The sequence below is a fragment of the Apium graveolens genome, chromosome 3 (assembly GCF_009905375.1).
Source record: "Apium graveolens cultivar Ventura chromosome 3, ASM990537v1, whole genome shotgun sequence".
NCBI lineage: Eukaryota > Viridiplantae > Streptophyta > Magnoliopsida > Apiales > Apiaceae > Apium > Apium graveolens.
In genome coordinates, this window is record NC_133649.1 from 245040816 (window position 1) to 245064267 (window position 23452).

General features: G+C 35.6%; 1 non-coding gene across 1 annotated transcript; it reads right to left on the reverse strand.

Moving 5' to 3' along the window:
* Positions 1–21256: 21256 nt before the first annotated feature.
* LOC141716401 (small nucleolar RNA R71) lies at positions 21257–21363 on the reverse strand. The gene has a single exon (XR_012573113.1). It is a non-coding gene; the product is annotated as a small nucleolar RNA R71 (small nucleolar RNA).
* Positions 21364–23452: the final 2089 nt, after the last annotated feature.

Genomic DNA, 23452 nt, shown 5'->3' on the forward strand with positions numbered 1-23452 from the left:
GAATTAATTAATTAATAGAGAATTAATTCTAGTCTTGAGCAGCAACCATTCTTCTGCAAATCTTCTGAAAATCACTGAAAATTATGAATCAATTCCACCACTTCAACGTTGACACTCGATGTACTGTCTGGTTCATGAGTGACTAACTTCCGTGACGTTTCTTCATGTCTTGACTCTGACACTTTGATTTTCTTCAGATTAAATCCTTGTAATTAATTGATACTCTGACGAGATCTCTGTCACTTGATTAAATCCACGATCTTGACTTATATCACTGAGGCATGATCAATTTCTTGAACTTCTTCCAGTGAATTAATTCCTCAAGTCTGTAGATGAACCTTGTCTCTGAATCCTTTGACAGATATTACTTTGCGAGATCTCTCTGATGGTAGTTCCACTATTTACTTATTACATTCTTATTTGAGTTGAGTTGAATCCTCGAATATACAAATAGGTCTACGACATATGACTTACAGTTTCTTTTTTATCAGCTACTTCTATTTTGTCTAAATCAACTTGAGCACTGTCAGAGGTTGGTTTGATGACTTTATCAGAACTTGCTGTTCTTCACTCTGAACAACTTGAGTCTTGTCAGAGGCTGTCTTTGATTCTTCAGAAATCTTCTTTCTTTTCAGAGTTTGAACATCTTTATCTTCAGCAAGATTATCATCAGTAACTTGAACCATTTTGCACACTGGCTTTTTTAGAATTTGAGGAATTTTCATCTCCAGTGGCTTGGTTGGTTCATCAACTTTTCCATTCCCTTTGTCTTTGGGATCAATCTCAGATTATGATCTTGTCTTGGATTTAGATGCCTCAGTTTGTGACTTCTCCTTGATCACAATGCCTTTTTCCTTAGGCCTTGGAGGTTTCTTTGCAACAGAAGCTTTTGGCTTTAGATTTTTCTTTTCAGCTTTAAATCTAGCTTCTTCCTCCTTGAGATTTTCTAAATCCATTCCTGGATTATGCTTCAGAAATAATATTCTAGCAATTTCCTCATCAAGTGTCTGAATCTTTGGATCCTTGTAGTAGACAGTAGTCTTCTTTCCCTTGAACTTCAAAGTTTGCATGAACTTTTGAGAATCTTGACTTCCACCTTATATCAGAACATCAGGCTTTGTCAGACTTTGCTTATCAGAACTTGATATCAGATTTTGAGTTTCAGTACTTGCTATCAGATTTTGAGTTTAAGCAGCTTCAGAACTTATCTTCTTTTGAGTAGAAGATTTACTTGCTTCAGTAATTAGTTTCCTTGAAGAAACCTTGCTGCTCTGCCCTTTAATTTGAACTTGACCTCTACCCTTACTAGGGTTTCCCTGGTCATCAGTTTCATCATCTTTCTTCTTTAATATTTGATCATTTAAGCATTTTGACTTAACTATCTTCTCCCCCTTTTTGGCATCATCTGATAGTAGGAGTGAGAGAAGAAGTTCCACTGAAGATTGAATATCATTCAATTGAGCCTGTTGAGAAGCTTGATTTACCAGAACCTCAGAGATTTGGGCCTGTTGCTTCTCTTGAGATTTCTCAATTGCTTCCACATTTTCAAGTGTAACTCAGAATATGTCGATTCAAATTCAGCATTTGTTTGTCAAATCAGCACAAATTATTAGTAACCACAATTTTAATCAAAACATTCATCAAGAAATACAGTTCAATTAGATGAAGTAAAGATTAACAGGCTTCAATGAGAACATTCACATCCACAAAATACAAGATAAACAAAGACTAAATTTTGCAATCAAAAGAAATTTCATTAAAATATCAAAAGAGTACATTTTATGAAATTTTTAGATTACATGCAAAAGATTACAAGATAATCCTAGTCTAAGATGGTGAACATTAACAGCCTTGGTCTCAGAAGGAAAGCTATCGATTAGTTCCTCCTCCTGCTGATAAAAAGCACTGCAAGACGGATGATCCGTTCTTGCTAAAGAAGAGCCTCTCTACTTTCTTCTTCCAAGCGATCAAGATGGAGTTTATAGTCCATCTAAAAGAACAAGAGATTTATTTGAACCTCTTGTGGAACTAAGTTCCATATCTCATCACTGCCATTTCTATTCCCAGTCACCACAACTGAACTCAACGTTGAAGTTTTCATAGTACGTAAACATGTTGACAAGAACCATTTTTATGAAGGAAGAAAATGGTAAGAATTAAAAGAGAGAGAATGATTTTGTGTGAGAATAGAAGATGATTTGTCTGAGATGAAATGTCAGTTAAATAGCCAATGGAATATCAAGGGACTAGAGGACTAATTAATGATTAAGCGTAGAGTTAATGATGCCTCGTCTCCCTAGACCGATGTGTAATAAAAATGGTCAGTAAAAAGTTAAAGCAAGAGTTAATGGGCACGGGAAATAAGTAACAATTACTGTGCACATGCAGTTTTTCAAGACAAACACGTTTACCACTAACCCAAATGATTATGACTGTTTTTATCTCACCTAAATATATTCTGATTATATATGACCGTTTCATTATTTACCACAAATAAGTCAAGTAAAGAATAATGCCACGTAAGTATCAAAGTTTCCATCAGGATTTAATATCAGAACTTGACTATTATCAGATTTTAACAGTCATCAGAACATGGCTTCTGTACTCAAAAAGTGAATGCTTGTATCTGTGATTCTTCATACAAATACTGACTTGTTTCTTCAGAATTTAATCATTAGAACTTCCATCAGAACTTGTCCTCAGAATTTATGCATATGACACTTAATTATTTATCTGAAACAACTTGATCACCACAGTAATTTTCATCATTCATATGGAGTGAGAGTGAGTGCATTAGCAAAATATCAGATAAGATTAAAGTCTGATATACTTCAGTACATCTTAGAAATAAGGCATAACTAAGAAAAGTGCTTAAAATCTGTCATTAATAATGAAGTCTATTATAGTATAAATTTGTGCATGAGTCCATCTCAACTGTTTGTGCTCATTTTATGCATCTTTTGAAATTCCTTTTTACAGTGGCTTCTCAGTGTAAGTGAGTCACAACTGCTTATCAGAATTTATGCTATTATCAAAGTATTTCTCCAGTAATCAGAGAATGTGAAAAGTTACCAAGAAAAATTTATTTGCTTTTTTAATGCATATTACTTAATACCAGCAATGCACTTGGGTCTTCCCTTCCACATATTTACTCTAGATCTCAAAAGAGTACCTGACTTTAATTTTCTTTTCTTTTCTTTTCTTTTCAGATAAGTGAGGCTTATCAGCATTTAGGTTCATCCTTAAGATTTACTGATATCAGAATTTGACAGCTAAGAAGCAAGAATCTAGTTTGTGACTTAGTAATAAGATACACAAAGTAAATTTGACTAAGCTCAAAATCAGAATTTGCTTGTGTTAATGAGTTTCCACATAAACAACTAATTCAAACATGGGATTTCTAGTATGTTAATGACTACTAGGTCATCATCTAGCACAGTAATCTTCATTGGATTGAATAGTCACAGAACATTCAAATCACTATCAGATTACAAAGATCCACATCAGATAATAATTAGCATTTAATGTATTTCAATTTAAGCACATATTACTTGAAGATAAGACAATCTGTAATTACTGATCAAAAAGTCCGATGCATGAGAACAAAAACTAAGCAGATTTAGAGAAAGAACCTGAAACCATTCCAAGTTCATTTACCAGTCTTGTAAAAGTAGCTTCACATAGTGGTTTTGTGAAGATATCTGCTAGTTGTTGATCTGTTGGAACAAAATGCAATTCTACTGTACCTTCCATCACATGTTCCCTTATGAAATGGTACCTAATGCTGATGTGCTTTGTCATTGAGTGTTGAACTGGATTACCTGTCATAGCAATAGCACTTTGATTATCACAAAAAATAGGTATTTTAGAGAATTCCAACCCATAATCCAGTAACTGATTCTTCATTCAAAGAATCTGTGTACAACAGCATCCTGCATCAATATATTCTGCTTCTACAATTGATGTGGAAATTGATTTCTGTTTCTTGCTAAACCAAGAAACTAATCTGCGTCCAAGAAATTGGCAGCTTCCACTTGTGCTTTTCCTGTCTATTTTGCATCCTGCAAAATCTGCATCTGAGTAACCTATTAGCTTAAAATCTGATTCTCTAGGATACCACAATCCTAGATCAGCTGTACCCTTGAGGTACTTGAAAATTCTTTTCACGACTATTAGATGAGGTTCTCTTGGATAAGACTGAAATCTTGCACAAAGATAGGTAACATACATGATATCAGGTCTACTTGCAGTTAAATAGAGTAAAGAGCCAATCATACCTCTGTAGTTAGTAATATCTACTGATGAACCGGTATCTTTATCTAAGTTGGTTGCAGTGGCCATAGGAGTGGATGCAGTTGAACTGTCTTGCATTCCAAATTTCTTGAGTAAATTTCTGGTGTACTTGGATTGACATATAAAAGTACCATCTTCATTTTGCTTGACTTGAAGTCCCAGAAAATAACTAAGTTCTCCCATCATACTCATTTGATATCTTGACTGCATTAGCTTTGCAAACCTTTCACAGAGTTTGGCATTTGTAGAACCATATATATGATATCATCAACATATATCAGTACCAAAAGTAAGTCATTTCCATGGTTGAGGTAGAACATTGTTTTATCAATTGTACCTCTGTGAAATCCACTTTCCAGAAGGAATTGAGCTAAAGTCTCATACCATGCTCTTGGAGCTTGCTTAAGGCCATAAAGTGCTTTATCAAGCCTGTAGACATGATTTGGATATTTTGAATCTATAAAGCCTGGAGGTTGTTCAACATATACCTCTTCTTCCAATTCTCCATTGAGAAACGAACTTTTAACATCCATTTGAAAGACTTTAAACTTTTTGTGAGGAGCATAAGCCAAAAAGATTCTTATGGCTTTCAATCTAGCAACTGGTGCAAATGTTTCATCATAATCAATACCCTCCTGTTGAGAGTAGCCTTTAGCAACCAGCCTTGCTTTGTTCCTTGTAATTATGCCATCACTGTCAGTTTTGTTTCTAAACACCCACTTTGTGACAACAACTGATCTGTTCTTTGATCTTGGCACTAGGGTCCATACTTTATTTCTTTCAAATTCATTTAAGTCTTCCTGCATTGCTTGCACCCAATCAGCATCTTGAAGAGCTTCTTCCACTTTCTTTGGTTCAGTCTGAGATAGAAAAGAATGATAGAGACATTCATTTGATGTTGCAGTTCTAGTTCTGACACCTGCTTCAGGATCTCCAATTATTAAGTCAGGTGTATATGATTTGGTCCACTTCCTTTGGAGTTGTTACCACAGTTTCAATGACATCAGAACTTAACCCATCAGAACTTATAGGATCAGAGTTTAAGTCATCAGAATTTACAGAATCAAAATTTAAATCTTCATTTTCAAATCTCAGCTGATCATGATCATTGAAATCTTCAAGTCTAGTAATCTTCTTATCATCAAAAGATATATTGATAGATTCCATGACAACCCTTGTTCTTAAATTGTAGAATCTGAAGGCTTTTGTGGAAAGTGGATAATCCAACAAAAATTCCTTCATCAGCTTTAGATCAAATTTTGACAGCTGTTAAGGATGAGTCTTAAGAACAAAACACTTACATCCAAATACATGAAAGTATTTCAGATTTGGCTTCTTTTTCTTCACCATCTCATATGGCGTTTTTCCATGTTTGTTTATGAGGGTAGCATTCTGTGTAAAATAAGCAGTCTGCATTGCTTCAGCCCAAAAGTAGGTTGGTAACTTTGCTTCATCAAGCATAGTTCGTGCAGCTTCAATGAGAGTCCTGTTCTTTCTTTCTACAACTCCATTTTGCTGTGGAGTTCCAGGTGCAGAAAATTCCTGTTTGATTCAATGCTCTTTGCAGAACTCTTCCATGATTGAATTCTTGAACTCAGTGCCATTATCACTTCTTATAATTTTAACAGAATCTTTGACCAACTTATCCAGCTGTCTGACATGATCAGTTAAAGTAGATACAGTTTCATTCTTCTTGTGTAAGAAGTACACCCAAGTGTACCTTGTGAACTCATCCACTATAACCATAGCATATTTCTTCTTTGTAATAGACATGACATTGACTGGACCAAATAGATCAACATGCAGTAGGTAATAAGGCTCAAGAATTGAAGATTTAGTTTTGCCCTTGAAAGAAGATTTTCTTTGTTTTGCCTTTTGATAAGAATCACAAAGGCCATCAGGAGAAAATACTTATTTTGGCAGTCCTCTCACAAGATCTTTCTTTACAAGCTCATTTATGTTGTTGAAATTTAAATGAGAGAGTCTTTTGTGCCAATTCCAGCTTTCTTCAATTGATGCTCTACTCAACAGACAGATTGTAGAACCATCAGAATTTGTTAAAAGTCTAGCTTCATAAATGTTACCATGCCTGTAACCTTTCAGAACCACTTTGCCTGTAGAATTGCTTACAACTTCACAGTGTTCTTCAAAGAAATCCACATGAAAACCTCTATCACAGATTTGACTCACACTTAGCAGATTGTGTTTAAGGCCTGAGACAAGAGCTACTGTTTCAATGATGACATTCCCAAGATTGATATTGCCATATCCCAGAGTTTTTCCCATGTTGCCATCTCCAGTCATATGTCCTGAACATCCACCGTCCAGCACTAGGATATCTTTACTGTTGGTATGCAATCACAAAGACCACTATTGGTTAGTTTTAAGGACCCAGACTTGCTTGGATCCTTTGGCCATTTTAAGTTTGTTAGCATTTGCAGCGGATTTAATTTCAGAGTTTATGCTAACATGCTGTTTATCAGAACTTATATCAGACTTTACACTAGAAGGAATTAAAGTAACTTTCTTCAAAGAAGGTTTTATTTGATAATACTCATAGTACAAACTATGATATTCCTTACAAGTATAAATGGAATGCCATAAACTACCACAATGAAAACAAGGATTTTATGGCTTAAACCTAACAAACTGACTCTTAACTCCTGATCTACGAGATAAAGAGTTTATATCTTTATTTTTCCTGTGAAAAGAAGCAAGATAATTAGAGTTTCCACAGTTATAACATTTCTTTCTAGGAGCATTAGGAACAGCATATAGTTACTACTTTTGTTCAGACCTTCCTTTCCATTCCTATTAAGCTGCTTCTTTGTCATTAAGCCTATCTTAACTTCAGCTGGTTTATCCTGTTTTAATTTGTCAGAAGTTGACTTATCTTTGACTTCTGTCACAGGCTCTTTCATCTTTTCAGAATGAGACTTTACAGTTTTAGCTACAAACTTAACAGGATTTACCTTTGGCTTAGCAGTCTGTTTAACAATAATTGGCTCAATTTGTTCAGTTCCTTTTTCACTTTTATCATCTCCATAATCTAAGCCCTCTTTCCAGTTTCCACTACTTAATAAATTCTTAGTTGTTCTGCCAGAGTTAGTCCAAGTTCTGATAATCTCTCTTTCCTTTTCTAAGTCAGCTTTTAGAGATTTATTCAGTTTTAACACTTCATCTCTAACATATAGAGCATCATCTTTTTCTTTCTTATTTTGATGAAGAAAAACTAACTCCTTTTCCAAATAATCATTCCTCTTTTAATAAGCAGAATTTTCAGATGTTAATCTTTCACATGTTAAAGTCTGATCTCTATTGCTAATAAATATGGTTTTAAGATATAATCTCAACTCAGTAATATCATCAGTATGAAAAGCATAAGTTGTTTGAGGTACCTTCAATTCAGCAGTTTCAGGGCTGCTGTCAGCATTTGCCATCAAAGCATAGTTCACATCATGCTCAGAATCTGAAGTGTCAGTCCAGCTTTTCTTCTTTGTGACAAGTGCCTTGCCTTTGTCACTTTTTCCTTTCTTGCAGTCAGGAGATATGTGGCCTCTTTCACCACAATTGTAGCATTTGACATTTGAGTTGTCTCCTCTGTCAGACTTTGCACCTTTGCCTTCAGACTTTCTGAACCCTTTCTTATCAGAACTTACACCTTTTCTGGAAAACTTCTTTCCTTTCCTAAATTTCCTATAGGCTATTTTTTTGATACCCTTTACCATAAGAGCACACAATTTCATCATCTCTTCATGAGCATCCATTTCAGGTAAACTTCCAATTTCTGAATCAACATCATCGAATATGATGACTCTGAATCAGACTTTATGATGAGAGCCTTTTCTTTGCCCCTTTTTGAGGCAGCCATTTTAGGAGATTCCTCCTCAGCCTTAAGAGCAACTTTCCTGGACTTTCTTCCATTCCTCTTGCTCCTTTGATCCATCTCAAGTTCATAAGTCTTGAGCATACCATAAATTTCATCAAGAGTAGTTTCAGTAAGGTCATAGTTGTCTCTTATGGTAGTAGACTTCAAATCCCAATTTTCAGGAAGAGCTAAAAGGAATTTTAGATTTGAATCTTCAAGATCATATTCCTTGTCCATCAGTGACAGATCATTCAAGAGTTTGACAAACCTGTCATATAAGTCAGTTAATAACTCATCAGCTTTTGAGTCAAAGTGCTCATACCTTGAGTGAGTATAGTCCTCCTGTTCTTCTTGATTGCATCAGTTCCCTGACATCTTGTCTCCAAAGCTTTCCATATCTCATTTGCAGTCTTGTAATGAATTACCCTGTTTGACATGACATTATCAATGGCACTATGCATCAAATGCCTTACCTTTGCATCCTTGGCAATAGATGAGATGTCTTCAGCTGTGCACTCACCTTTCTCCTTTGGTATGGTCTTTGCTGGTTGATCAGCAAATACAACAGAGAGCTTGGTAGGCTTATGTGGTCCTTCATTAATTCTGTCAAGATATTCTGGATCTGTAGCTTCTAGAAACATAGCCATCTTCATTTTCCATATGGGATACTCAGAAGGTCTCAGTATGGGAACCCTAATAGTCTCATATCTATTGTGGGTTTGAGTCTTTTGTGTTTCTTCAGTTTTGGTGGGCTTGGTTGGAGTTTGTGCTTCTTCAGACATGATTGTTTGGATATTTACTGTATGTGTGTTAACAGATAAGCTCTTATACTAATTGTTAGGTCACTCAACATTGTAGAAGGGGGTTGAATAAAGTGTTAATACAATCAAATCGATTTTGAACACAAGTAACAGTAAATAGATATATTCAATATGATAAACTCTGTTACAATGGAACTGTTCTCTCTCAGTGATGAACAAATATCACTAAGAGCTGTTAGGTTACAATCTATACTCTTCTCGATAATGATAACACATATAGTGTAAACCCTAAGTCTTTGTTTATATAGTACACAGTTACAAGATAACTTCTAATTGATATGGAATATACTTCTGTCTCCTAAAATATATCAATCAGATATCTTCTACAAGTCTTCCAGTCTTCTAACTCTTTCCATGCATATCTTCATTTGTTTTAGTCTCGATCTTCTACTGTAAATCAGCTTCCTTCCTTAACTGTAAGTCCTCCCGCACTTAAGTTCTGATATGACCTTAAGTTCTGATATTATGTTCTGACTTCCAGTAAGTCCTGATTTGTCATGTTGTTAAGTTCTGAAAACTAAACACAAATCATATTAGACATGACATCTCAAATATATCTAACATACCAAGATCCTTCTTTGATTAGATCTAACTTCTTTTGTTCCCTCACAAAGTATTTCAATTTTCTCCCAGATCTATTTAGCAGACTCACAGTTGATAATGTTCTTGTACATTACATTATCAAGAGACCCAATCAATAAGAGTTTTAAACTGCTATCCAGTGAAACCTTTTCTATTTTAGGCTCTGTGTAGGTTGAGGGATCTTTAGGTGCAAAATGTGCTGATATGACCATGTCTCCATCTGTAGATTCAGGAACCCTTTCCATAGGAATGAAAGTTCCATTTTTGAGATTCTGAGTGTACATAGGGTTGGCCATCCTTATGGACAACATCATTTTCTTTTTCCATAGTGTGTAGTTGATTTTGTCAAAGACAGGTATCTTGATACTGCTTAATTTCTGAGCACTCATTCTTCTAAGATCTTTATCTATTTTCTTTCAGATTTTGCTCTGATACCACTTGTTAGATATTAAGTGCAATGAAATGTAACACATGGGGGAGAGGGGGTGAATGTGTGTTCTTGGATTTTACTTGACTTTTAAAACTATTTGGATTGTGGATGAAAAAGCAGTTAAAAATTGTAGAGATATAATGTTTGACAGTAAACACACAAAACACAATATTCAAAAACTCACTTAATTATAATAATTAAGTTTGTCTTGCTATAAATTTGTGTTCTTAGAAAGAAGAACTCAGCTACAATCTTGAGTGAGAATACAAGATTTTTCTAGATCTGTTTGTCACTTCTAAACCTATGACATGTGCATGCCTTATAGACTAGCAGCACAGGTTTACAAAACTTGCCCTAAAATGTACTAAACCATTTTCTAAAGCAACCTTGTCTATTTCTTTTTCCGGTGTTAGCAAATCTGTGTAGAATCTTGTAGGTATGTGACCATCCTTTGTTCATTAAATCTTGGCCCTTGATCTTGTATTCTTCGAGCTACTTTTGTAGTCTTTCCAATTCAGTGAATGAATTGTTTGTTGACTGATAATCTTGAATCTTAAACTTGTCTGTATTTTGAATTTCGAAATCTCTTTTTCTTCTGCAGAGAAGTTTTAACAGCCCCAAATCTGAGGTCGGGGATCCGGGTTGTCACGAGTTCCATTTCCATTAATAAAACCTAATCTTAATAAACAACCAACTACTGCGTACTGTGACCCCACAATACACACACACACACTCACACTACAAGTTATAGTCTCAGAGATGAATACCAAAAATAATACAAGTCATTTTATTCCACAATTATAAGTTAGTACACCTCAAAAGAGTTTTTGAATAAATTTACATATTCTTTGCCTTTATTACAATTCATAAATATACATAAGTCTGGTACATCAAAGGATGAAAACCTAGCCTATTGGTAGCTCCTACCTCGGCCATAGCGGCATCAACGCCTGTGGGAAGCTGCGGAACATCTCAAATCTTTTCGCGAGTTGGGAACTTGGTCCTGTTCATCTTGCCTAACTGTTGTTGTGTGATGAAGAAATGAAGCAAGAGTGAGCATTACAACTCGCAAGATAATATATAGTTTAATCAATTATGCAAGTATCTGAATCAATAACTTAATGAAAATCTTTATTAGGTGTAAGATAATTACTTACTAGATATAAGCTTAAAAAGATGAAGTTACAAAATACTCCATATACTTATACCTTTTAGAAAACTACTTGAACTACCACTGTTTAAAGTATAATATAAGTTTTCAAAAGCTTATCATATAGAAGGATCTACAAGATAAAACTTGTATAAAATCAATCCTTGAAATATAATTTTAAAAAAGTGAAGTTACAAGATACTTCATTAAATCCCGATATATATACACCTATATATATATCTCTCATACACTCCTTGAAAACCTCTGTTATGAAAAGTATAAATATAGTTGTCATTCTTAAGAATTTTAGAAAGAAGAAACCTTGGCATAAACCTGATATCTTGCTGATCAGGAAAATATATCAATCAAGTCACCTTTTCTACTAGTAGATGGATGAATCCCCACCGGTCATCACACTGGCCGCATTAGAACCTCGTACTGGACCGCCACCCAGCCATTTACGCGTTAATGGACTGCCACCCAGCCACTTACACTTTGATGGACTGCCACCCAACCCATGTTGCCTATGCCGATGAATTTTGATTGGGCTTACTTCCCGAATGTTGGGCAAGTAATCAAATAATTTGTTAAATTAGCAACTTCATTGCGCCAAAAATGTACTACGGAGCCGTATCCCTTAGGTTTTGAGCGAGTATTTAAATCCCTCATCGAAAGAGGAGATTTAAATGAAAAATGAGTTTTAGGATCCGCTCTAACTTTTAAAATCATTCTGAAGGTTTGAAAACATTTTTGAAAATGTTTGGAGTAAGAATGATTTAATAAAATAAATCAGTTCCAATATATTAAAAAATATATTAATAATATTATTTAAATAATATTCCCAAAAATAGTTTTTATAAGAATAAATGAAATAGAAGTTTTGAAACTCATACTTGAAACGAATAATAATCAAAAGATATACTTATACGAAAGTAAGATCTTTATTTGAATAATCGAAAATAAAGTTTGATTATTAATCAAAACTATCGAATCAATGTATTCGATTAATAGATATAGAACTATATATATATATATATAGTCTATTCCAGGGACATCGCCTCCAACGTTTAGGAAAATATTCAACTTTGGGTCCCCTATACTAAAGGTATACGCAAATAATGCCTATCTCTAGCATAGGTATTATGCAGTTTTTAAAAAATGGAATTGACAAAGAAATATCAAGATTCTGAAACAGGCATATATATATATATATCACAAGACTTGCTAATAACAATCGTGCACTTATCTCAAGTTAATGCATATATATATATAATCATCACAACAACAGTATACGGGTAGAAAACTTGCCTAAGCGATCATGGGTAGTAATAGGTCTGGTGTGAGTCTGGTAACCTATAAACAACATATAAGTCGGAATTAAACCACAGTCGCATAAGAAACTAGAATTTATCCACTTAGACCATAACGTTCGCTTTTACGCTTAACGATTTACATTAGTCGGTCGAGTACCCTCGGCTCCACAATTTTTATAAAACTAACCGTTAAAAGTTTAAAGAAGACTCTTTCGTGTACCAACTGACTAATCAATCTTACATATTTTTTTCGTAATCAAATTAGTCTTTTAAGGGCCTTAAACAAGGTCTCAAAGTTATGTGAGGGGTAATGGTTCGTTCGTGAAAAGCCGATACTTAAAACGATCATTTCTCCTAAACCGTAAATCGGATCTAAGCGAACCACATACCAAAATGAACCTTACAACATGATCTAGCTAAAATTGGAAAAGGTACAATTTGGTCAATGAGTTTTCCATTCCGTAAGGCATGCACAAACAACCTATAAGAAAATGGGAATTACGACGGCTACGAACTCATGATTTCAAAATTTCACGACTCACCGTCAACCAACCATTCAACCATCTAACAAAACCAATCAACCCATTCATCCATCAAAACCATACCACAACCTAATTGACCAATTTCTAAGTCAAAACATTCAAGACTCATAACTTTTAATACTAAGCATAATCATAAGTTTCACTTATGCTAATAATCAAAACAACCCCTCCAAAATACACTATTTAACACATCACTCAATTACAATCTAATATCATGCAAGTTTATGGCTTAAACTAAAGGGTGGAAGCTTGGATGTACCTTATTGGAGCTTTGAATCAATGCAAGATCCTTTGAATGCCTATGGGAGCTTAGATCCACTCTTAAACAACCTTGATCTTTCCATTAACATAAAGAAATCAAAGTTATTTTTCTAGAAAACACTATTCATCATCTTCTTGAATGATTTATAGAAAATGCTTTGAAGCCAAGATTTCTAGGAAGTATGTAACTTAACTAGGAGAAGCTAGGATAATTACTTTATAAATTAGCAAGTGGAGGAGCTTGGACTTTGATTTTCATAAAAAGGGGCTGAGAGCGCTTCTTCAAGAAATGGAGATGAAAATGAATTGTTTGCTTGCTTGTCTTGGTAATTGTGTGTTTGTTTAATTTTAGTTTAACCTTGATTAGTCAAGTGGTTAAAATACTTGGCTAGAATTCATCCTTCGCAAATATCTCATTAACAATGCTTACATCACAAAGCTTATGTCATTACTTGGCCACTTGTCAAGTTCCTATGGTTTGATGACCTCATCTTGTTTCTATTCCACCTGTTAAATTCCCTTGCTTCTTGTACAAGCTTGATTTGGTCACTTATTTATTTTACAGTTCGCTTAACTCTCGTTCTCGTTGTTCGTTTGAGGGATCATATCCGGGATCTTATTACCTGGGCTTCTCTAAGCTTTCTTAATATTTTATATTCATTTAATGATCCTCTATTATAATCCTTGAATTTAAATCCTTTTAATCATATTACCTTATACTTAATTCTTTCGATATCTGGTGGATTTTCGGGAAAAATCAAAGTGTCTGAATTTGAATTCTGACGACCTTTACATACACTCATTTACTTTATGGAATACTAATACGATCTCAGAATTTCCATAATAGTACTCCCATATAGTTCGGTTTTATAATTTTCCTTAATCAGCACAATCAACAAAAAGTTACTAGTCATCAGGGTTTTAAAAATTTCTAAAAATTGGGGTTATTATAGTCTCCCCTCCTTAAAAGGATTCCGTCCCGGAATCAGATAGAAAATAATTGGGGATACCTTTCTAGCTTTGCGCTTTTTAGTTTCCAAGTCAATTTTCCACATTGTGGTTCCGCCACAAAACCCTGACTAACTTGATGACCTTGTTTCGAAGCACTTGCTCCATTTGATCCATAATCCTTACTAGTTGTTCCACATAGGTCTAGTCTGGTTGCATGTTTATGCGCTCGTATTCCTCTATATGTCCGACATTCAGATTATACTTCCTTAATATTGATACGTGGAACATGTTATGAACTTGCTGCAGGTTCGAGGGTAGGGCTAGTTCATATGATAACTTCACAATACACCTTAATATCTCCAAAGGTCCAATAAATCACAGACTTAGATTTTCTTTCTTTCCGAACCTCATCAATTCTTTCCAAGGGGATACCTTTAACAACACTAGGTCCCCTATTTCATACTCTTTGTCCCTCCGGGTCAAATTGGCGTACTTCTTCTATCGATCTTGGGCTACTACCAGCCATCCTCTAATTAGATCTACTATGTCCTTGGTTCTTTGGACCACTTCGGGCTCGAGCATCTTGCGGTCTCTAACTTCATCCTAATATAAGGGGAATCGACATCTTTTTTCCGTATAGGGCCTCGTAACATTCCGACACTATCACATCCTCTATCGTTGTAAGAAAACTCAATCCATGCTAAGTGATCGTTCCGAATTTCTTTCAAGCCTATCGCACAGAATCTCATTATATCTTCTAGCTCTACAACTTTCGCTCCTCAATACTCATTCCTTTCTAGTTCGTAAGCGTTACTATCTTTCGTTCATAATACTATTCGATCCATACTTTTACTTGTTGGCGTTTCATAAACTTTTAATAATTGCGTCAACCTTAGTATCACAAACGCGTTGGATTTTAAATACCACCGCACTAATATTACCTCTTTTCTAGTTGCTTCTATCTTCGACACTTGATCCATCGTATAGAAGTAAAAGAATTTATTGAGAGATCACTATGATCATGAACACTTGTTACATCTTATAGTTAGTACAGAAGTGGGGGAGCCTTTAGTACTTGACAGGAAATTTAACAACATTAGTATCTTACTAGACTTATATCACACAGATAGACGGTTAGTCGGCAATACCTCCCCTTCTGGAAGGGTTGTTCTTCTCAGTTTTCACAAAAGGAAAAGAAGAGAAAAATAAAGGATTTAAGAGTATTATATAAAAATATTTCCATACAATATCTGGCTTGGAATCTGCCTCTGAATTATAGAGGTTTATCGAAGGAGAATGAAACATATATATGTATATATATCAACATCAAGTATTATACTATCGTATTTCATTGCCTGAATATTTTGCTATTCCGTCCATCATTCTATGGACCCATGTTCTTGCTCGAGCTTATAAACAATCACCTTTGAAACTCCCTCATCATCAAAAATCGAATCTGGGATTTTATTCTAGGCATCATTGTTACTAGAATACTACGTTTGCACCACAACCTTCCACGTATAGTAATACGACTCTCTGTCGATAAGAAGGAAAAAATATTCAATAGGTAAATAATCCACTTAGTTAGTCTATCAATTATAACATATATATCACCACGACCCGATTAGTGGTACTCAATCTCAAAATCATTACAATACAACTCTCTCGGTTGTTATCGTCTCATTATTCGCAGAATCATTGTTGTATTACTATGGTCCACTGCTGACCTACTATAGTCATTCATTTTCCTCAGAATCTTAATAGCTAATTATGCGGAGTCCATACCTACCGTATCGAAATCTTCTAAGGAAAAAATATAATCACCATTTGTGATCCATGTAAATTATTTTCCGAACTTGACATCTATATGACATAAAGAAGGTAAAATTTTAGAAAAGCTTCAATCCTAGCAACGATAGCTGATTAATACCATTATTAATCATATGTCCTCAACAGGAGACTGGAAACTCAAGGGTTCATTTAGTCCTTTTTAGAACATGGTCCTGGATTATCTCAAGGTAGGACTTTCCAAGATGGCTCATAGCGATTAACATGACTTAATCTCCACCAACCTACTATTGTGGTTGAGTATTGCACAATCATCAGAAGCAATGTCTATCTTTCACACCATAATACTACCTTCACGGATTTAACCAACATTACTGTATTCCTCTGGAACGTGCGCCTATAATTGCTATCTTTCACTAAAGTGTCAACCACCTCATTGGCCTTTCCTGATAGTAATATTTCCTTACAATCAATGTCTTTTGAAGCATCCTCAACTAAGTTTTCTACCGCATTTCCAATCACTTCTTATGTGAAAATGCTCTTCTTAAGTTCTGGTGAGTAAAAAAAATATCACCATTTTTCCATAAGTCACTGCCTTAGTCTTTAAATGTGAACATTATCACGGCTGACTCTCGATCATACTTAGGACGTCTCTTATCTTGGGTCCTTCTTATTTTAACAATTTCGACCTTCACTGGTTCGATCTATACTTCCTTATGGTTTAACATGTTCCCCACTTGGCATCATTATTATTACCATCCTATTCCCTTTACCAAAATTTCTATTTAGAAAAACTTAAATATTAACTCTCTTCTTGTAACCTCCCAAAGGTTATCCTTAAATCATTCCTCACGTATTCCCTAGGTACAGGGCATATCAAGATACCATTTACTAATACTAGAACTGTTAGGAATATGTTGTGTACTTGATGATAAGCTAAACAAAACACCTTAGTAGATTTAACTTAGTGAATTTTGTAGCACCCGACGGATGATCAATTATAGTCCCGACGGACGATTCAATATAGTCCCGGTGGATAACCTAATTGATATCCACCAGGTGAGTAGCTCATGTAACAGTAAGTAATGTAGCACATTTATGCAAACAACTTTGTATAGATTCTGTAGTAGCTTATGAATCATGTAGACTGCTAGTAGATGTGCTGAATAGGTTGATTAAATGTAAATATAAGATGTCTTGTAATTCTGCACAAATGAAATGGAGTCAAGTGATAAATGGCTACCCGACAGATGATCAACAAAGCTAACCGACGGATGATCAACAAGGCTACCCGATGGATAACAAGCATGAACCTGGCGGATGATCAATTCAAATATCTGTTGACAGTGACAACACAATCACATGCGTCGAGTGTTTGCAAAAGGAATGTGGCAGCCTGTTTAGCAGGGTTTTGAGAACAAAGAAGCATTACCATTTCCATGCTATTATGAAGATATTCAAATATGCTGGAATAGGGTAGTGAAGCAGCATGGAGTTAGACTTGACAGGTTTTGTTTTATTATCTTGTCTTATTACTATGTAAACTTGGTGATATATAAACCAAGTGTAGCAAGTAGGAAAATTAACAAGACTAAGCAAATACATTCTTAGAGAAACATTTGTAAGTTGAATCCTGTAGCATTTCTATGTAAGTTTAGTTATTCATATTTATAAGCAACTGTGAGCTATTCAAGCTTCACAGGGTTCTCACTCGATATATATATAGGTGGATACATTCAAATCCACCAGAAAGTTTTAAAGACCTGAGTTTTTATTACTTTGTGTTTGATTTACTTAACTCTTTATTCCGCACTTTGCAAATCAAACAGTTAGATATAAATTGAGTTAGAACCATTTTTCATAAATCTAAAAAGGAGCCATAATTACATTCAACTCCTCCCTTCTATAATTCTTGTTGTATTGTTAAGGAATAACAATTGGTATCAGAGCAAGCTCTTGAAGTACAAAGAGTTTAAAGATCACAACAAAATAGCAAGATAAACAAGAAAAAATGTTGGAGTGAAGATTCCATTTCTGGACAAAGATAATTATAACCACTGGAAGGTGAATATGCACCTACATCTTCTTTCTCAAGATGAGGCCTACATGGATTGTATAGAGAGAGGTCCTCATGTGCCTATGAGAGCTGCAAAAGGCAATGAACCATCTGGTCCTAAGCCTAGGCATGAATAGTCAGATCCTGATATTGAGCAAGTCAGGAAAGACAAGAAGGCCATGAATATATTATTCAATGGAGTTAATGGTGATATGTTTGATAACATCATCAACTGCAAAACAACCAAGGAGGTTTGGGACACAATTCAGATTATCTATGATGGTACTGAGCAAGTAAGGGAGAATAAGATACAGCTTCTAATTCAGCAATATGAGCACTTTCATTGTGAAGATAGTGAGTCTCTCACTGATATTTTTAGTAGATTTCAAAAATTACTAAATGCTCTGAAGTTGCATGGAAGAGTCTATCAGACAAAAGACTCCAATCTCAAGTTCCTTAGATCTCTTCCAAAGGAGTGGAAACCAATGACAGTCTCACTGAGAAATTCGCAGGATTACAAGGAGTTTACCTTGGAGAGACTGTATGGCATTCTGAAAACTTATGAACTTGAAATAGATCAAGATGAGAGGATGGAGAAAGGAAGGAAGAAAGGAGGGTCCATAGCACTGGTTGCTGAGTTGGAGAAAGAGAAAGATGTGAAGGTATAAGCTGTTGAGTCTACTACAAAGGTATATGAAAACAAGGGCAAGGGGCTGGTAGCTGAAAATGAAGATTCATTGAGCCAAGATGATATGGATGCCATTGATGAACATCTTGAATTTCTTTCCAGAATATTTGCCAAGCTCAAGTTCAAGAAAAACTTTGGAGAAGCCAAGCCAAATAGAAACATGGTGGATAAATCAAAATTCAAATATTTCAAATGTGGCTTGGCAGAGCATTTTACCAATGAGTGTATAAAGTTGGATTTCAGCAAGAAGAAGTTTGAGCCTGTGGATTATAAACAGAAGTATTTTGAGTTGCTCAAACAAAAGGAAAAAGCTTTTATTACACAAGAAAATGACTGGGCAGCAGATGGTCTGGATGAAGATGAAGATGTCAGCTATGTCAATCTAGCCCTAATGGCGAAGTCTGATGAAACAGAGACAAGTTCTTCAAGTAATCAGGTAATCACCACTAACCTAGCACATTTATCTAAAGCCGAGTGTAATGATGTTATTAATGACATGTCTAGAGAATTATATCATTTGCGTGTTACACTTAAGTCCCTCACTAAGAAAAATGCTAAAATCAAAGAAAATAATTTGTTTTTAAGTGAGAGGAATAATGTGTTAGAATCTCAGTTTATTGAATTTGAGAAATTGAGAATTGAGTGTAAGATTTCTAAGGATGAATTAACTGAGTCCTTGAAGAAAAAAGAGATTTTGAAGAAGCAACTTGAACTAGAACAAGAGGTGATTAAGGCATGGAAATCATCCAGAGATGTTCATGCTCAAATCACTAAGGTTCAAGGTATTGAGTCCTTTTTGTGATGCAGCCTGGAAAAAGAGTAAGGAAAAGTTGAAGTCCAATTTGGTTGAAGGATTCCTAATAGATGTAGACTCGATGGATGATGAAAGTCATCCATCAGATAATTAAAAGGATTATCCGTCGAGTGACCTAAATCCTCATCCGTCGGCTGTGAGCAAACCTGTGAGCAAAGCCAAACTTGTCAAGTTAAATGAAAAATATGGATCAGTTTCCAAAAACTTCGTTCCAGGAGAATCAAGTCAAGTGAAGAAGAAGAAGAAAGTGAATGTTGGTCATCTGTCCATCAAGCAAATTAATGACAGAATAGAAAAGATTGAGGTTAAAACAAAAACTAAAAGGAAAAACAATAGAAATGGGAAAGTAGGGATTAACAAACATAACAACTACACACCTGATAAGTATGCTCCAAGAAAAATCTGTGTTAAGTGTGGTAGTATTAATCATTTGTCTGTTAATTGCAAACTTGCCATGCCTACTCCTATATCTGTACCATCTTCTTTTCCCAACATGAATGCCATGCCTTCTATGCCTTTGAATGCAATGTCTGCTCAGAATATGAATGCACTATTTGCTAATATACCATTTGCACCTAATCCTTATTATGCTACATTTAGTATGCCTTAAATGCCATTTAGCATGCCTTACTGGAATAACATGTTTGCAAATAGCATGCCTTTTTTCTGTTAATCAAAATGTGCATGGTAATTCTATTTTAATGACTGGTTTTAAAGGTCGAAGTCATATGACTAAGGATGAATCAGATATCCCCAAGTCAAATGAGATCAAACCTAAGAAACAAAAGAAGAAATCTAATAAGGCAGGACCCAAGGAAACTTGGGTACTGATAAGTGGATTTTATACTTACTTGGAACGCTTCATTTCAGGCTTAAGTTGGTGTTTTGGACTCAAGTTATTGGTATTTTTAATGTGTTTTTGTGTTATTGCATTTCAGGCATCAGTTAAAGGAAGAAAGAAGCTTTTCAAAGAATTATCCTAAAAAAAGATCAAAATTGGAAGCCTATGCTATTTTCAAGTTGTAGAGAATCTTGTTAGCTTCGCGTGGGCAGTTGAATCACCTAATTCTGCCGCGCGGCCTTACGGCGGGAACGAATCTGATTTATATCTTATACTACTTACGAACGCATATACTTGCGTGAATTTTAGCGCCTGTTTAGCGACTAACAAGTTTTTGGCGCCGCTGCCAGGGACTCGATATTGTTAATTGTTTAGTTTATGTGCTTGTCATCTGTGGTCATTAAAGTTTACTGACGCAGACTCTTTTACTTTCACGGTTTACTTGTTGTGTTTCAGGTACTCGTTACAATGGGAGATCCAGTAGCAGGAATGAAAGCCTTGATGGATTTTTCTCAACCCAAGGTCAATGATATTCAATCTAGCATTTTCAGGCCAGCTATCACAGCTAATACCTTTGAGATCAAGCCTGGCATAATTCAATGGGTGCAGAATTCAATCAAGTTTGGGGGTTCTCCAATGGAAGATCCTAATATGCACATTAGGGATTTCATTGAGATCTGCGACACCTTCAAGTTTAACGGTGTTTCTGAAGATGCTGTGAAGCTGAGACTGGTCCCATTCTCTCTAAGGGACAAGGCTAAGAGCTGGTTACACTCTCTACCAACTGGTTCGATTACTACTTGGGAAGATCTTGCTCAAAAGTTTCTCACTAAATTTTTCCCTATGGAAAAGATAGCTGCAATCAGAAACGCTATTACTCAATTTGCGCAGCAATCGGAAGAAACTTTATATGAAGTTTAGGAGTGCTACAAGGAGATGCTTAGAAAGTGTCCTCGTCATGGAATTCCTAATTGGATGATCATCAATTGTTTTTATAACAGGTTGGGAGCACAGTCAAGACCCATGCTCGACGCAGCATCAGGTGGAGCATTATGGGCAAAGAGCTATAAGGAAGCCTATGATCTAATTAAACTGATGGCTGCTAATGAATATCAATATCCAATCCAGAGATTGCCACGGGGCAAGGTAACAGGAGTTCTTGAAGGGGATACAGCTACTGTGAGATTCCAGAAAATGAGATTGTGGCTGAAGAAGAAATGCAGAAGGAAGCAGATGTGGAACCAAGGAAGACTACTGTGGAACATACTCCTCCTGAGGGTAATAAAGGGGCGAAACAGATCAATCCTCCACCCCCTTTTCCTAAAAGGCTGCAGAAGCAGAAGTTGGATAAGCAATTTTCTAAGTTTCTGGAGGTGTTCAAGAAACTTCATATCAACATACCTTTCGCTGAAGCTCTTGAACAGATGCCTAGCTATGCGAGGTTTATGAAAGGTATTCTCTCTCAGAAAGTAAAGCTCGATGACTTAGAAACCGTTGCTCTAACGGAAGAGTGCAGTACTGTGTTGCAGCAGAAGTTGTCTCCGAAGCATAAAAATCCTGGAAGCTTTACTATTCCTTGCACCATCAGAAACTTGTCGTTCGACAAATATGTATGTGATTTGGGAGCTAGCATCAATCTATGCCCTTGTCTATCTTCCAGAAGCTTGGTATGCCTGATCCGAAACCAACATATATATCATTGTAACTAGCTGATCGTTTCATCGCTTATCCACGAGGTATAGTAGAGGATGTCTTGGTCAAGGTGGATAAACTCATCTTCCCTGATAACTTTGTAATTCTTGATTTCAAGGAAGATAAGAAGATTCCTATCATCTTGGGAAGACCATTCTTGGGTACAGGCCGAACTATGATCGATGTGCAAAAAGAAGAGCTTACGGTGAAGGTTCATGATCAGAAGGTCACTTTTAATGTGTTCAAGGAAATAAAGTTACCCACAGCTAAAAAGGAGTGCTTTAAAGTAGAGTGGGTAGACTCTGTCATGAATTTGGAACTTGAACAATTGCCAAAGTTAGAGACCTTAGAGAGATCCTTAATGGGGAAATCAGTTATTGATGACAAGGAATGAGCAGAGCAACTGCAGGTTTTGAATGCACCTCCGTGGAAGAGGAAGTTGGATATGCCATTCAATTTTCTTGGGTTAGCAAAGCTGAAAATTTCTCAGGAGCGTCTCGAGCCGTCTATTGAAGATGTTTCCACACTTGAGCTTCACCCACTACCAGATCACTTGAGTTATGTATTCTTAGGTGCACCACATGATAAGGGTTTGGGATATATTTTTGATGATGTAGAGGGTAGCCGAACGAATCCTCCAGTGCCTACAGAGGGTTCTTCTCATGTACAGCAGGGAGTTGATAGGTCTGCTATTGGTGATGAGCAGTACAGGTGAGTAATTAGGCGTATAGAGGCCATGCACGACATTCATCGTCGTTTTGCTGCAGATTTGACACAGGCTTTGGGCACTATTTTTCGAGCCACTGGTGTCGAGGTTGATTGGCCACCTGATCCTCCACTCGAAGAGGGTGATCTTTCTGAAGACTAAGTATGCCTGAAATCCTTATCATTGCCTTCAATGAGGACATTGAAAATTTTAAGTTTGGGGGTGATAATGTAAGGATTAGTTTTTGTGTGTCCATGTAGTTCATATAGATTCATGTTGTATATAGGGTTATTTCATTCGTAGTGTTGCATGATTTTTCATATAGGACATATTTGTTTATTTTTTATGTGATTTTATATAGTTGCATTTGCATGCATATTTAGCATGATCCCCTAAGATGATTTATGCTATTTGATAAGTTGATGTTGATTTGGGTGTGGTGATGACGAATAGAGGGATGTTTAAGTCCTAATGAATTGATTTGCATGCCAGAAACAAATATTTTCACAAAGTCTTATAGGGTTGCTTTTGGTCTAGATCATGATCATACTTGTTTGTTGTTGAGATTTAATCACTTGGTTATATTTAGAATTTGTGATATTCTCGTAATGACGTAAAACACTGATTTTTTTATCTGAAGAAAAGTTTGGATTTTA